This window comes from Mytilus galloprovincialis, chromosome 13 (genome assembly GCF_965363235.1).
Source record: "Mytilus galloprovincialis chromosome 13, xbMytGall1.hap1.1, whole genome shotgun sequence".
NCBI lineage: Eukaryota > Metazoa > Mollusca > Bivalvia > Mytilida > Mytilidae > Mytilus > Mytilus galloprovincialis.
Window position 1 is genome coordinate 52,405,372 of NC_134850.1, and position 11,777 is coordinate 52,417,148.

The 11,777-nt window shown below is 31.9% G+C and overlaps 1 long non-coding RNA gene across 1 annotated transcript; it reads right to left on the reverse strand.

Annotated features, from left to right (window-relative positions):
• Positions 1-1,593: 1,593 nt before the first annotated feature.
• On the reverse strand, positions 1,594-6,587 carry LOC143056589 (uncharacterized). The gene is made up of 3 exons (XR_012972414.1): positions 6,538-6,587; positions 5,226-5,271; positions 1,594-2,499 (listed from the first exon to the last, which is right to left on the reverse strand). It is a non-coding gene; the product is annotated as an uncharacterized LOC143056589 (long non-coding RNA).
• Between the last annotated feature and the right edge of the window lie 5,190 nt (positions 6,588-11,777).

An 11,777-nucleotide genomic window follows, 5' to 3' on the forward strand; every position in this document is an offset into this window, starting at 1 on the left:
TGCGAGCTTAACTGCTCACTGATGATACCCGCCGCAAGTGGATATTGTTAATAGTTTATAAATATGTAAGTGCTTGGTAAAAAGGAAGATGTCAGGTGATGAATCTAAAAACACATCACACGTATAGCTGACATAATTATAAACTCTGAAATCAAATTTTAGAAATCCTTGTGTTGTATATCCGATAGTTCCTGAGAAAAATCTGATGAAAATTTCTACTTGGCTATCATGTGTAAAATGATACATGTTTTCGGTAAACAGGAAGTTGCCAAGTGATGAATCTGAAAACGCATCACACAGTTAAGCTGACATATATTAACCCTGAAACCAAATTTTAGAAACCCTTGTAATTTGTAGTTCCAAAGAAAAATGTGACCAAAATTTTCAACTTGGCCATCATGTGTAAAATGATACAGTGTTTGGTAAACAGGAAGTTGTTGAGTGATGAATCTGAAAATGCATCACATGGTATAGCTGACTTATATAAACCCTGAAACAAAATTTTAGAAATCCTGGCATTGTAAGTTCCTGAGAAAAATGTGACGAAAATTTTCAACTTGACCAGCATGTGTAAAATGATACAAGAGTTCGGTAAAAAGGAAGTTGTCGAGTAATGAATCTGAAAACACATCACACAGTATAGCTGACTTCTATAAATCCTGAAAGCGGGGCTATGATTTAAAGCAGGGGTATAAAATTTTTTAGATACTATCTTAATATATAGCAAGAAGCTTCTGTCCATTAGTTTGGTACAAATCCAGTATAGATTTAAGAAAGTTGTTAATTTTTTTTTATACTTTAACCACAGAGTGAATGTAATGTTACCTAACAGAACAACAAATAAAAAAAATATTGAAAAACAGGATATTTTTTTTACAAACTTTACTTCTGGATACTATCTCATGATAATAAACAATCTTCTGTAATATTTTGGTAGAAATCCAGGATAGTTTATATAAATAGTGAATATTGGTGGCCACCTACACCAGCACCTGACAGAATGTAGGATCACTATGTCTTAATAGACAACTTTCGAGTTCGATGCATTTCCGTCAAAAACTCTGGTTTTAGTGAACGTCATTTGTGCGTTTAGGGGCGTCGTCACTTCCATTCCAATGTTGAGCGAGTGATTGGAAAACTACAAATCTATATTGTACGAATTATTCGGAAAATTGAATTTTCAAAATTGACAATCAGCATTGCTGTCATTAGGGAATTGTCATTAAGTATCTACAGAACAACCATTATTTCTAGTTTGTCCTGCACAATGACGATCACTTAGACGCTTGATGAACGTTAAAAGTGCAGGGATACAGGCGTCCCCCTCTATCTGGTAAATGACGTCATAAAGGCGCGTATAATTGACAAGTTTTTTCCGGTGACGGATGAACTCGAAAGTGGTCTATTGCTTCGTGACAAAAGTAAAACAAAACTAAAATCATAATAGATGGAAATCAAAATTTGAAAGAGTAGTTTGAACAATTTTAATTATATTTAGGTTCATTATCAACAAAAATTCACTCACTTTTATAACTTCGGCCTCAAGATTATGTATGGTAGCTTCAGCTTGAGCCTACAAAATAATTTAAAAAAATTATCTGACACAATATTACAAAAGTTGCTTCAATGACAAAATGAAATCAAGAAAGATAACTCTTTCACAATACATTAACATTTCAAAATCAAAGTGCTTGTAAGCACACGAAGGGTTAAAATTGCGTAACTTTATCAGTGGGAAGTAAATTTAATAATGTATTGTCATTATAAATGCATTGGTTGCAGTTGATTCAACTATAAATCTGGACAATGGAGGACCTCCAATTTTTATTAAAGATGACTTAAACAATGACATCATTTACATTTTTAGACCAGATATTAGATTCCTGCACCTTGCAAAAGTTACGCAATTTTCTTGACAGGTGTAACATCGTTTTGTGACTTGAGTATCTGAGCATATATGTAGGACTCCGAGGTGGGATGTGGACGCTGAAGTGCGATGGTCACGCTGAAGTGAGATGGTCTATGCTGAAGTGCAATGGTCCGTACACTGATGTGCGATGGTCTATTTGACGAATGATTGTTAGTTTTAAATCTACAGACCTTCAATTATCATGAGAAGTAGATTTTTTTAATAGTTGGTATATAAATTTATAATTCGCCTATTCAGAATCTAATATAAAGGACTATGGGTTATTTCATTGTTCGTAAACCAAAATTAAAATATGTTTATGTCATTGGTTGAATTTCTATTGTTTATCACATTTTAAACCAATCACGTTTTGGTGTACGCTTTCGAAAATATTACCAAGAATGCATTGGATTCTGAAACAGCGAATTCTCAAAGGTGACTGCAGACACAATCACCACCATGAATGAGGAAGCAAGAATAAAAGAATGAACTGATTTGTTTGTACTGTAATTCAAAACATCTTCTCACCTTCTGCTCATTAGCTAAAGCACGGAAATGCTGGTTGATTGAGTTCTCTTCTTTTAATTTTTCTGAAAATTAAATATGTAGTGTTTATGTATAAATATATAAGATAACGGGCAGTTTTTTTTATCTCATACTCCAAATTCAACCAATCAAAATGCTTTTTTCATGTTTTGAGCATGAATTTTGTGCTCTGATCACTGAGCAAAGTTTTTATGACTTTAACCCCATGAGACCTTGGGTCAATTACATTTTTAAAGATGATTATTTGATTGCATGTATTTTTTTATGAGAAAAAAACACTTTGCAAAGATAAATGTATATGTACAAATGAATACTTTTTTTTATATTCTTAAGATTTAGATTTTTGAAAAGGATTTCTTATTATCTCACGTGAATATTCAATATTATTACAGACTAGCAATTGAATGCTTTATCTTAAATTTTGTAGAATGCATTTAAATAATAACCTTTTGAATATATTTTAACATATAAATATGATAAGGTTTAAAAGAAAAAATGCCTTTGGGATTTCAACCAAGGAACATAATTTCTTGTAAAATTAGCTAAGAGAAAGGAAATATCCATAGTCTTATCAGATTATTGTAAGTTGTTATACACCATGCATAATAAACAAATAATACATCAATCATATATTGTCTGCCTCAATAAATTGTTACTGTGTTAAAAACTATTAAGAAATAATTAAAATGTTATAAGACTTTCACAGATGGCTTATCATTATACATCTAAAAGATTTATAAAAAGAAAAATGTGGGTCAATGGGCAAAGAGAGGATTCCAAAAATCTGACAAAAATTCCAAGACATGACAAGCAAAGTCCTTAAATATGCCAATTTTTTTTTTATCACAAGCACCATTTTTACATTTGCTCCTATTTGAATTTGCATTTTGAATCCAGTGAGTAAATACAGTTTACAAAAAAGATACATTGGTAAAATCTGCATGTTATTTTGGGATATTTTCTATAAAAGAACCTGTTATGATTTTGATAAAAAGAACTTTGCAATGGCCAAACTTGGGTTATTTTCTATAAAAGAACTTGTTATGACTTTGATAAAAGGAACTTTGCAATGGCCAAGCTTGGGTTATTTTCTATAAAAGAACCTGTTATGATTTTGATAAAAGGAACTTTGCAATGGCCAAGCTTGGGTTATTTTCTATAAAAGAACTTGTTATGACTTTGATAAAAGGAACTTTGCAATGGCCAAGCTTGGGTTATTTTCTTTCAAAAGAACCTGTTATGATTTTGATAAAAGGAACTTTGCAATGGCCAAGCTTGGGTTATTTTCTATAAAAGAACTTGTTATGATTTTGATAAAAGAAACTTTGCAATGGCCAAGCTTGGGTTATTTTCTTTCAAAAGAACCTGCTATGACTTTGATAACAGGAACTTTGCAATGGCCAAACTTGGGTTATTTTCTATTATAGGACCTGCAATGACTTTGATAACAGGAACTTTGCAATGGCCAATCTTGGGTTATTTTCTATAAAAGAACTTGTTATGACTTTGATAAAAGGAACTTTGCAATGGCCAAGCTTGGGTTATTTTCTATAAAAGAACTTGTTATGATTTTGATAAAAGAAACTTTGCAATGGCCAAGCTTGGGTTATTTTCTTTCAAAAGAACCTGCTATGACTTTGATAACAGGAACTTTGCAATGGCCAAACTTGGGTTATTTTCTTTCAAAAGAACCTGCTATGACTTTGATAACAGGAACTTTGCAATGGCCAATCTTGGGTTACTTTCTATAAAAGAACCTGTTATGATTTTGATAAAAGAAACTTTGCAATGGCCAAGCTTGGGTTATTTTCTTTCAACAGAACCTGCTATATGACTTTGATAACAGGAACTTTGCAATGGCCAAGCTTGGGTTATTTTCTTTCAAAAGAACATGCTATGACTTTGTTAAAAGGAACTTTGCAATGGCCAAGCTTGGGTTATTTTCTTTCAAAGGAACCAGCTATGACTTTGATGAAAGGAACTTTGCAATGGCCAAGCTTGGGTTATTTTCTTTCAACAGAACATGCTATGACTTTGTTAAAAGGAACTTTGTAATGGCCAAGCTTGGGTTATTTTCTTTCAAAAGAACCTGCTATGACTTTGATAAAAGGAACTTTGCAATGGCCATCATGATGGCCAAGCTTGGGTTATTTTCTTTCAAAGGAACCAGCTATGACTTTGATGAAAGGAACTTTGTAATGGCCAAGCTTGGGTTATTTTCTTTCAAAAGAACATGCTATGACTTTGTTAAAAGGAACTTTGCAATGGCCAAGCTTGCGTTATTTTCTTTCAAAAGAACCTGCTATGACTTTGATAAAAGGAACTTTGCAATGGCCAAGCTTGGGTTATTTTCTTTCAAAAAAACCTGCTATGACTTTGATAATAGGAACTTTGCAATGACCAAGCTTGGGTTATTTTCTTTCAAAAGATCCTGCTATGACTTTGATAATAGGAACTTTGCAATGACCAAGCTTGGGTTATTTTCTTTCAAAAGATCCTGTTATGACTTTGATAATAGGAACTTTGCAATGACCAAGCTTGGGTTATTTTCTTTCAAAAGATCCTGCTATGACTTTGATAAAAGGAACTTTGCAATGGCCAAGCTTGGGTTATTTTCTTTCAAAAGATCCTGTTATGACTTTGATAATAGGAACTTTGCAATGACCAAGCTTGGGTTATTTTCTTTCAAAAGATCCTGTTATGACTTTGATAAAAGGAACTTTGCAATGACCAAGCTTGGGTTATTTTTTAGTAAGAACATTAATTTTACCATTTTCAGCATGAACCGTCTGACATATTCTTGTAATATCTTCAACCTGAAACAGTCAATGATAAGGGAAAAATAATGTTTTATTGAAGTGACCTGACAGTACATAGTTCTTATTTATTTGTCAACCTGTTAGACCGCCCACATACTTATTTTTGTATCAACCTGTTGAACTGTCCAAGTTCTAATGTTTGTACGTTTCAACCTGTTAGACCACCCACTTCTTTGTTTTGTATCAACCTGTTAGACTGTCCAAATTCTTATTTTCGTATCAACCTGTTTGACCACCCACATTCTTAATTGTGTATCAACCTGTTAAATTGTCCAAGTTCTAATGTTTGTGTACGACATATAGATCATAAAATATACCCATACACCAAATATAGTTGACCTATTGCATATAGTATTAGAAAAAAAGTCTAAAACTCAAAAACTCAACATTGACCACTGAACCATGAAAATGAGGTTGAGGTCAGATGACACCTGCCAGTAAGACATGTACACCTTACAGTCCTTCCATACACCAAATATACTAGACCTATTTCTTATGGTATATGAGATATAGACATGACACCAAAACTTAACCTTGTTCACTTATCCATGACATGAGTGATGAATCTGAAAATGCATCACATGGTATATATATAGCTGGCTTATATAAACCCTAAAACCAAATTTTAGAAATCCTGGCATTGTAAGTTCCTGAGAAAAATGTGACGAAAATTTTCAACTTGGCCAGCATGTGTAAAATGATACAAGTGTTTGGTAAAAAGGAAGTTGTTGAGTAATGAATCTGAAAACAAATCACACAGTATAGCTGACTTCTATAAATCCTGAAAGCGGGGGTATGATTTAAAGCAGGGGTATAAAATTTTTTAGATACTATCTTTATATATAGCAAGAAGCTTCTGTCCAAGTTTGGTACAAATCCAGTATAGATTTAAGAAAGTTGTAAATTTTTTTTTATACTTTAACCACAGAGTGAATGTAATGTTACCTAACAGAACAACAAAATAAAAAAAATATTGAAAAACAGGATTTTTTTTTTACAAACTTTACTTCTGGATACTATCTCATGATAATAAACAATCTTCTGTAATATTTTGGTAGAAATCCAGGATAGTTTATATAAATAGTGAATATTTCTGGCCACCTACACCAGCAACTGACAGAATGTAGGATCATTATGTCTTAATTGCTTCGTGACAAAAGTAAAACAAAACTAAAATCATAATAGATTGAAATCAAAATTTGAAAGAGTAGTTTGAACAATTTTAATTATATTTAGGTTCATTATCAACAAAAATTCACTCACTTTTATAACTTCGGCCTCAAGATTTTGAATGGTAGCTTGAGCTTGAGCCTACAAAATAATTTAAAAAAATTATCTGACACAAAATTACAAAAGTTGCTTCAATGACAAAATGAAATCAAGAAAGATAACTCTTTCACAATACATTAACATTTCAAAATCAAAGTGCTTGTAAGCACACGAAGGGTTAAAATTGCGTAAATTTATCAGTGGGAAGTAAATTTAATAATGCATTGTCATTATAAATGCATTGGTTGCAGTTGATTCAACTATAAATCTGGACAATGGAGGACCTCCAATTTTTATTAAAGATGACTTAAACAATGACATCATTTACATTTTTAGACCAGATCTTAGATTCCTGCACCTTGCAAAAGTTACGCAATTTTCTTGACAGGTGTAACATCGTTTTGTGACTTGAGTATCTGAGCATATATGTAGGACTCCGAGGTGTGCTGCGGACCCTGAAGTGTGATGGTCACGTTAAAGTGAGATGGTCTATGCTGAAGTGCAATGGTCCGTACACTGATGTGCGATGGTCTATTTGACGAATGATTGTTAGTTTTAAATCTACAGACCTTCAATTATCATAAGAAGTAGAGTTTTTTAATAGTTGGTATATAAATTTATAATTCGCCTTTTCAGAATCTAATATAAAGGACTATGGGTTATTTCATTGTTCGTAAACCAAAATTAAAATAACATTATGTCATTGGTTGAATTTCTATTGTTTATCACATTTTAAACCAATCACGTTTTGGTGTACGCTTTCGAAAATATTACCAAGAATGCATTGGATTCTGAAACAGCAAATTCTTAAAGGTGACTGCAGACACAATCACCACCATGAATGAGAAAGCAAGAGTAAAAGAATGAACTGATTTGTTTGTACTGTAATTCAAAACATCTTCTCACCTTCTGCTCATTAGCTAAATCACGGTAATGGAAGTTCTCTTCCTTTAATTTTTCTGAAAATTAAATATGTAGTGTTTATGTATAAATATATAAGATAACAGGCAGTTTTTTGTTCTCATACTCCAAAATCAACCAATCAAAATGCTTATTTCATGTTTTGAGCATGAATTTTGTGCTCCGATCACTGAGCAAAGTTTTTATGACTTTAACCCCATGAGACCTTGGGTCAATTAAATTTTTAAAGATGATTATCTGATTGCATATATTTTTTTATGAGAAAAAAAACGCTTTGCAAAGATATGTAGATATACAAATGAATATTTTTTTTTATATTCTTAAGATTTAGATTTTTGAAAAGGATTTCTTTATATTATCTCATGTGAATAAAAAAAAAAAAACTCAAAAGTAACTTTCAAGCTTCAAATTATTACAGACTAGCAATATTAATTGAATGCTTTATCTTAAATTTTGTAGAATGAGTTTGAATAATAACCTTTTGAACATATTTTAACATATAATAAATATGATGGTTTAAAAGAAAAAATGCCTTTGGAATTTCAACCAAGGGACATAATCTCTTCCAAAATTTAAGTGAAAGGAAATATCCATAATCTAATCAGATTATTGTAAGTTGTTATACACCATATAAACAAATAATACATCAATCATGTCTGCCTTAATAAATTGTTACTCTGTTATAATTTTTAGACTTTTTATGGGCGTAGACACGTTCATAGATTTTTTAAAATTTCTATTTTTTTATTTGATTCTTTCATTAAGGGAGGTCGCTTCTCAGTTTCAAAATAACAAGTGAAACTGCGAGCTACTGCTCACTGATGATACCCCCGCCGCAAGTGGATAATATTAATTGTGTAAAAATATGCAAGTGTTCGGTAAACAGGAAGTTGTAGAGTGACGAATCTGAAAACGCATCACACGGTAAAGCTGACTTATATTAAACCTTAAACCAAATTTCAGAAATCCTTGTATTGTAGTTCCTGAGAAAAATGTGACGAAAAATTTTCAACTTGGCTATCATGTGTAAAATCAAACAAGTGTTTGGTAAACAGGAAGTTGTTGAGTTATGAATCTGAAAATGCATCATACGGTATAGCTGACTTATATCAAGCCTGAAACCAAATTTCAGAAATCCTGGTAGTCTAGTTCCTGAGAAAAATGTGACGAAAAATATTCATGGGACGGACGGACTGACTGACAGACTGACGGACTGACAGAAGGACAGACAGAGGTAAAACAGTATACCCCCCTTTTTTCAAAGCAGGGGTATAATTATCTTTTCAAAACACGAGTATATATTGATAGGGGATTAATCAAGGAATCATAAAAGTTAAAAGAAAAATAAATAGGTCAATGTGCTTGTTTTCTGGATTTTAGCCATTGAAATTTTAACGGGGAAATGTTTTCTCTTGACTTTTCATAGCTTTATCATTGACAAGTTTATGTTTCTAAAAACTATTAAGAAATAATCAAAATTTTATAAGACTTTCACAGATGGCTTATCATTATACATGTAAAAGATTTATAAAAAGAAAAATGGGGGTCAATGGGCAAATTTTTGGAGGCAATCAAATGGATAAAACCAGAGGATTCCGAAAATCTGACAAAAATTCCAAGATATGACAAGCAAAGTCCTTAAATATGCCCATTCTTTTTTATCACAAGCACCATTTCTACATTTGCTCCTATTTGAATTTTCATTCTAAATCGAGTGAGTAAATACAGTTTACCTAGAACGTACATTGGTAAAATCTGCATATAAAATGTGTTCGGGAATTTTAATAGTTGTAACATGATTAACATATACATGTATTGCTCACTGAAAAGGTCGAGCATCAATTCTTTGTTAATTATTCAGCACAGGACAACGCTTTACCCCAAATAATGGAGCATGCAATAGGGGCATTTCCTATCAAAGTTGACGTCCAAGTAAGACCGGGCAGCAATAAACCAGAAAGACAGTTTTACTTTTCAGGACTAGGTCATAATAATAAGACAATACATTTTGGCAGGTCAATTTCTTGAAACATAATAACAAAGCTTACCAATGTACCATCAAGTTGTTTAAACCCAGGGTCACCACAGGTTCTGATGGTCTGACTATTGTCAAAACACAGAAAGAGCATAAACATGTGGCAGATGACCAAAAGACAGAGGAAAAAGAACTCTGGGTATGAACAAGGAAAAAGTCAGGAGATATACTAGCATATAAATACTCAACAAGAACAAATCTATAATTCATTGACAATTCATAACATATGTACAAATGGCTAATAAAGAACATTTATAATGACAAACACCTATAATTTACCTGTTCACAACTGCAAATAAAGTACAAAATCAGTGCAAGTGAAATGCAGATCGGCACAAATGTAAAACGCTCTTTTTTATGCATGTGAAGAAAATAAAATAATGGATCAAATATAAATAAAAATTATACTACAAATACTAAATAATGATTAAGTATTATTATAAAACAATGTTATTTTTCTAAATATCAAAGTATCAAACATACATGTATGATATTTAATTGCATCAGGAAAGCCCAAAATGTTTTTTTTTAATAATTTCCTAGCAAATATATAAATGTTATGTAAAGTAATTAAAATGTAATCCGTTATTATTATTCTTTTATGTTTTACATCGCATTTCCTAATAATTAAATTAGATGTATGTTTCATTACAATACTTTATTCTGATTGGCTAACTACACATCACATGTTATTCCGTAAGCAATTGCATCACTCAATAAAACTTTTCATTCATGATCATAACACGTGGTCCCACAATAAAGTGCACAGGTGAATTAAATAAAAACAATATAAAATTCGTGTTTTCTTGATCATAGCTAAAAAATGTAATTATAAGTATTGAACGCTTCTTTTTGTAACTTCATAGGGTTGTAAAAGCCTTGACCGTGCACACATTTTTAGAATGAAGCGCTTCCGCGCTTCATACAAAATGTACTTCGGTCAACGCTTTTACACCCCAATGAATTTACAAAAAGAAACATTCAATTCTTAATCAAATATTTTCAACTTTAACAGAATCATTGTTTGGTTACCATTCTATTAACTATTGTTGAAGTATTGTCCAATTTAAATCATCAATTGCATTTAGATGAATGACATGTTTACTTTCAAAAGAAATTGCTATGATTTTGATAAAAGGTCATAACTTTGCAATGGCCAAGCTTGGGTTATTTTCTTTCAAAAGAACCTGCTATGACTTTGATAAAAGGAACTTTGCATAATGGCCAAGCTTGGGTTATTTTCTTTCAAAAGAACATGCTATGACTTTGTTAAAAGGAACTTTGCAATGGCCAAGCTTGGGTTATTTTCTTTCAAAAAAACCTGCTATGACTTTGATAATAGGAACTTTGCAATGACCAAGCTTGGGTTATTTTCTTTCAAAAAAACCTGCTATGACTTTGATAATAGGAACTTTGCAATGGCCAAGCTTGGGTTATTTTCTTTCAAAAGATCCTGCTATGACTTTGATAAAAGGAACTTTGCAATTGCCAAGCTTGGGTTATTTTCTTTCAAAAGATCCTGTTATGACTTTGATAAAAGGAACTTTGCAATGACCAAGCTTGGGTTATTTTCTTTCAAAAGATCCTGTTATGACTTTGATAAAAGGAACTTTGCAATGACCAAGCTTGGGTTATTTTTTAGTAAGAACATTAAATTTACCATTTTCAGCATGAACCGTCTGACATATTCTTGTAATATCTTCAACCTGAAACAGTCAATGATAAGGGAAAAATAATGTTTTATTGAAGTGACCTGACAGTACATAGTTCTTATTTATTTGTCAACCTGTTAGACCGCCCACATACTTATTTTTGTATCAACCTGTTGAACTGTCCAAGTTCTAATGTTTGTATGTTTCAACCTGTTAGACCACCCACTTCTTTGTTTTTTATCAACCTGTTGAACTGTCCATGTTCTAATGTTTGTTTTGTATCAACGTGTTAGACTGTCCACATCCTTATTTTCGTATCAACCTGTTTGACCGCCCACATTCTTAATTGTGTATCAACCTGTTAAACTGTCCAAGTTCTAATGTTTGTGTCAACCATTTATACTTTCACCCATGAAGACCTCTGTGAAAGATTTTTGAACGAATAAAACCATTTGACCTACTTCTTTCTGTTATTTGTATAATGTAAACCTCATCAGATACTTTCCCTGTAATTGACATATAAAAAAAAAGATGTGGTATGATTGTCAAAACAATGATCTATTACATGTAGTTCCAGACCTGTCGAACTCACAAAATACTTAACATGTCTTGTCTTTTTGTGATTT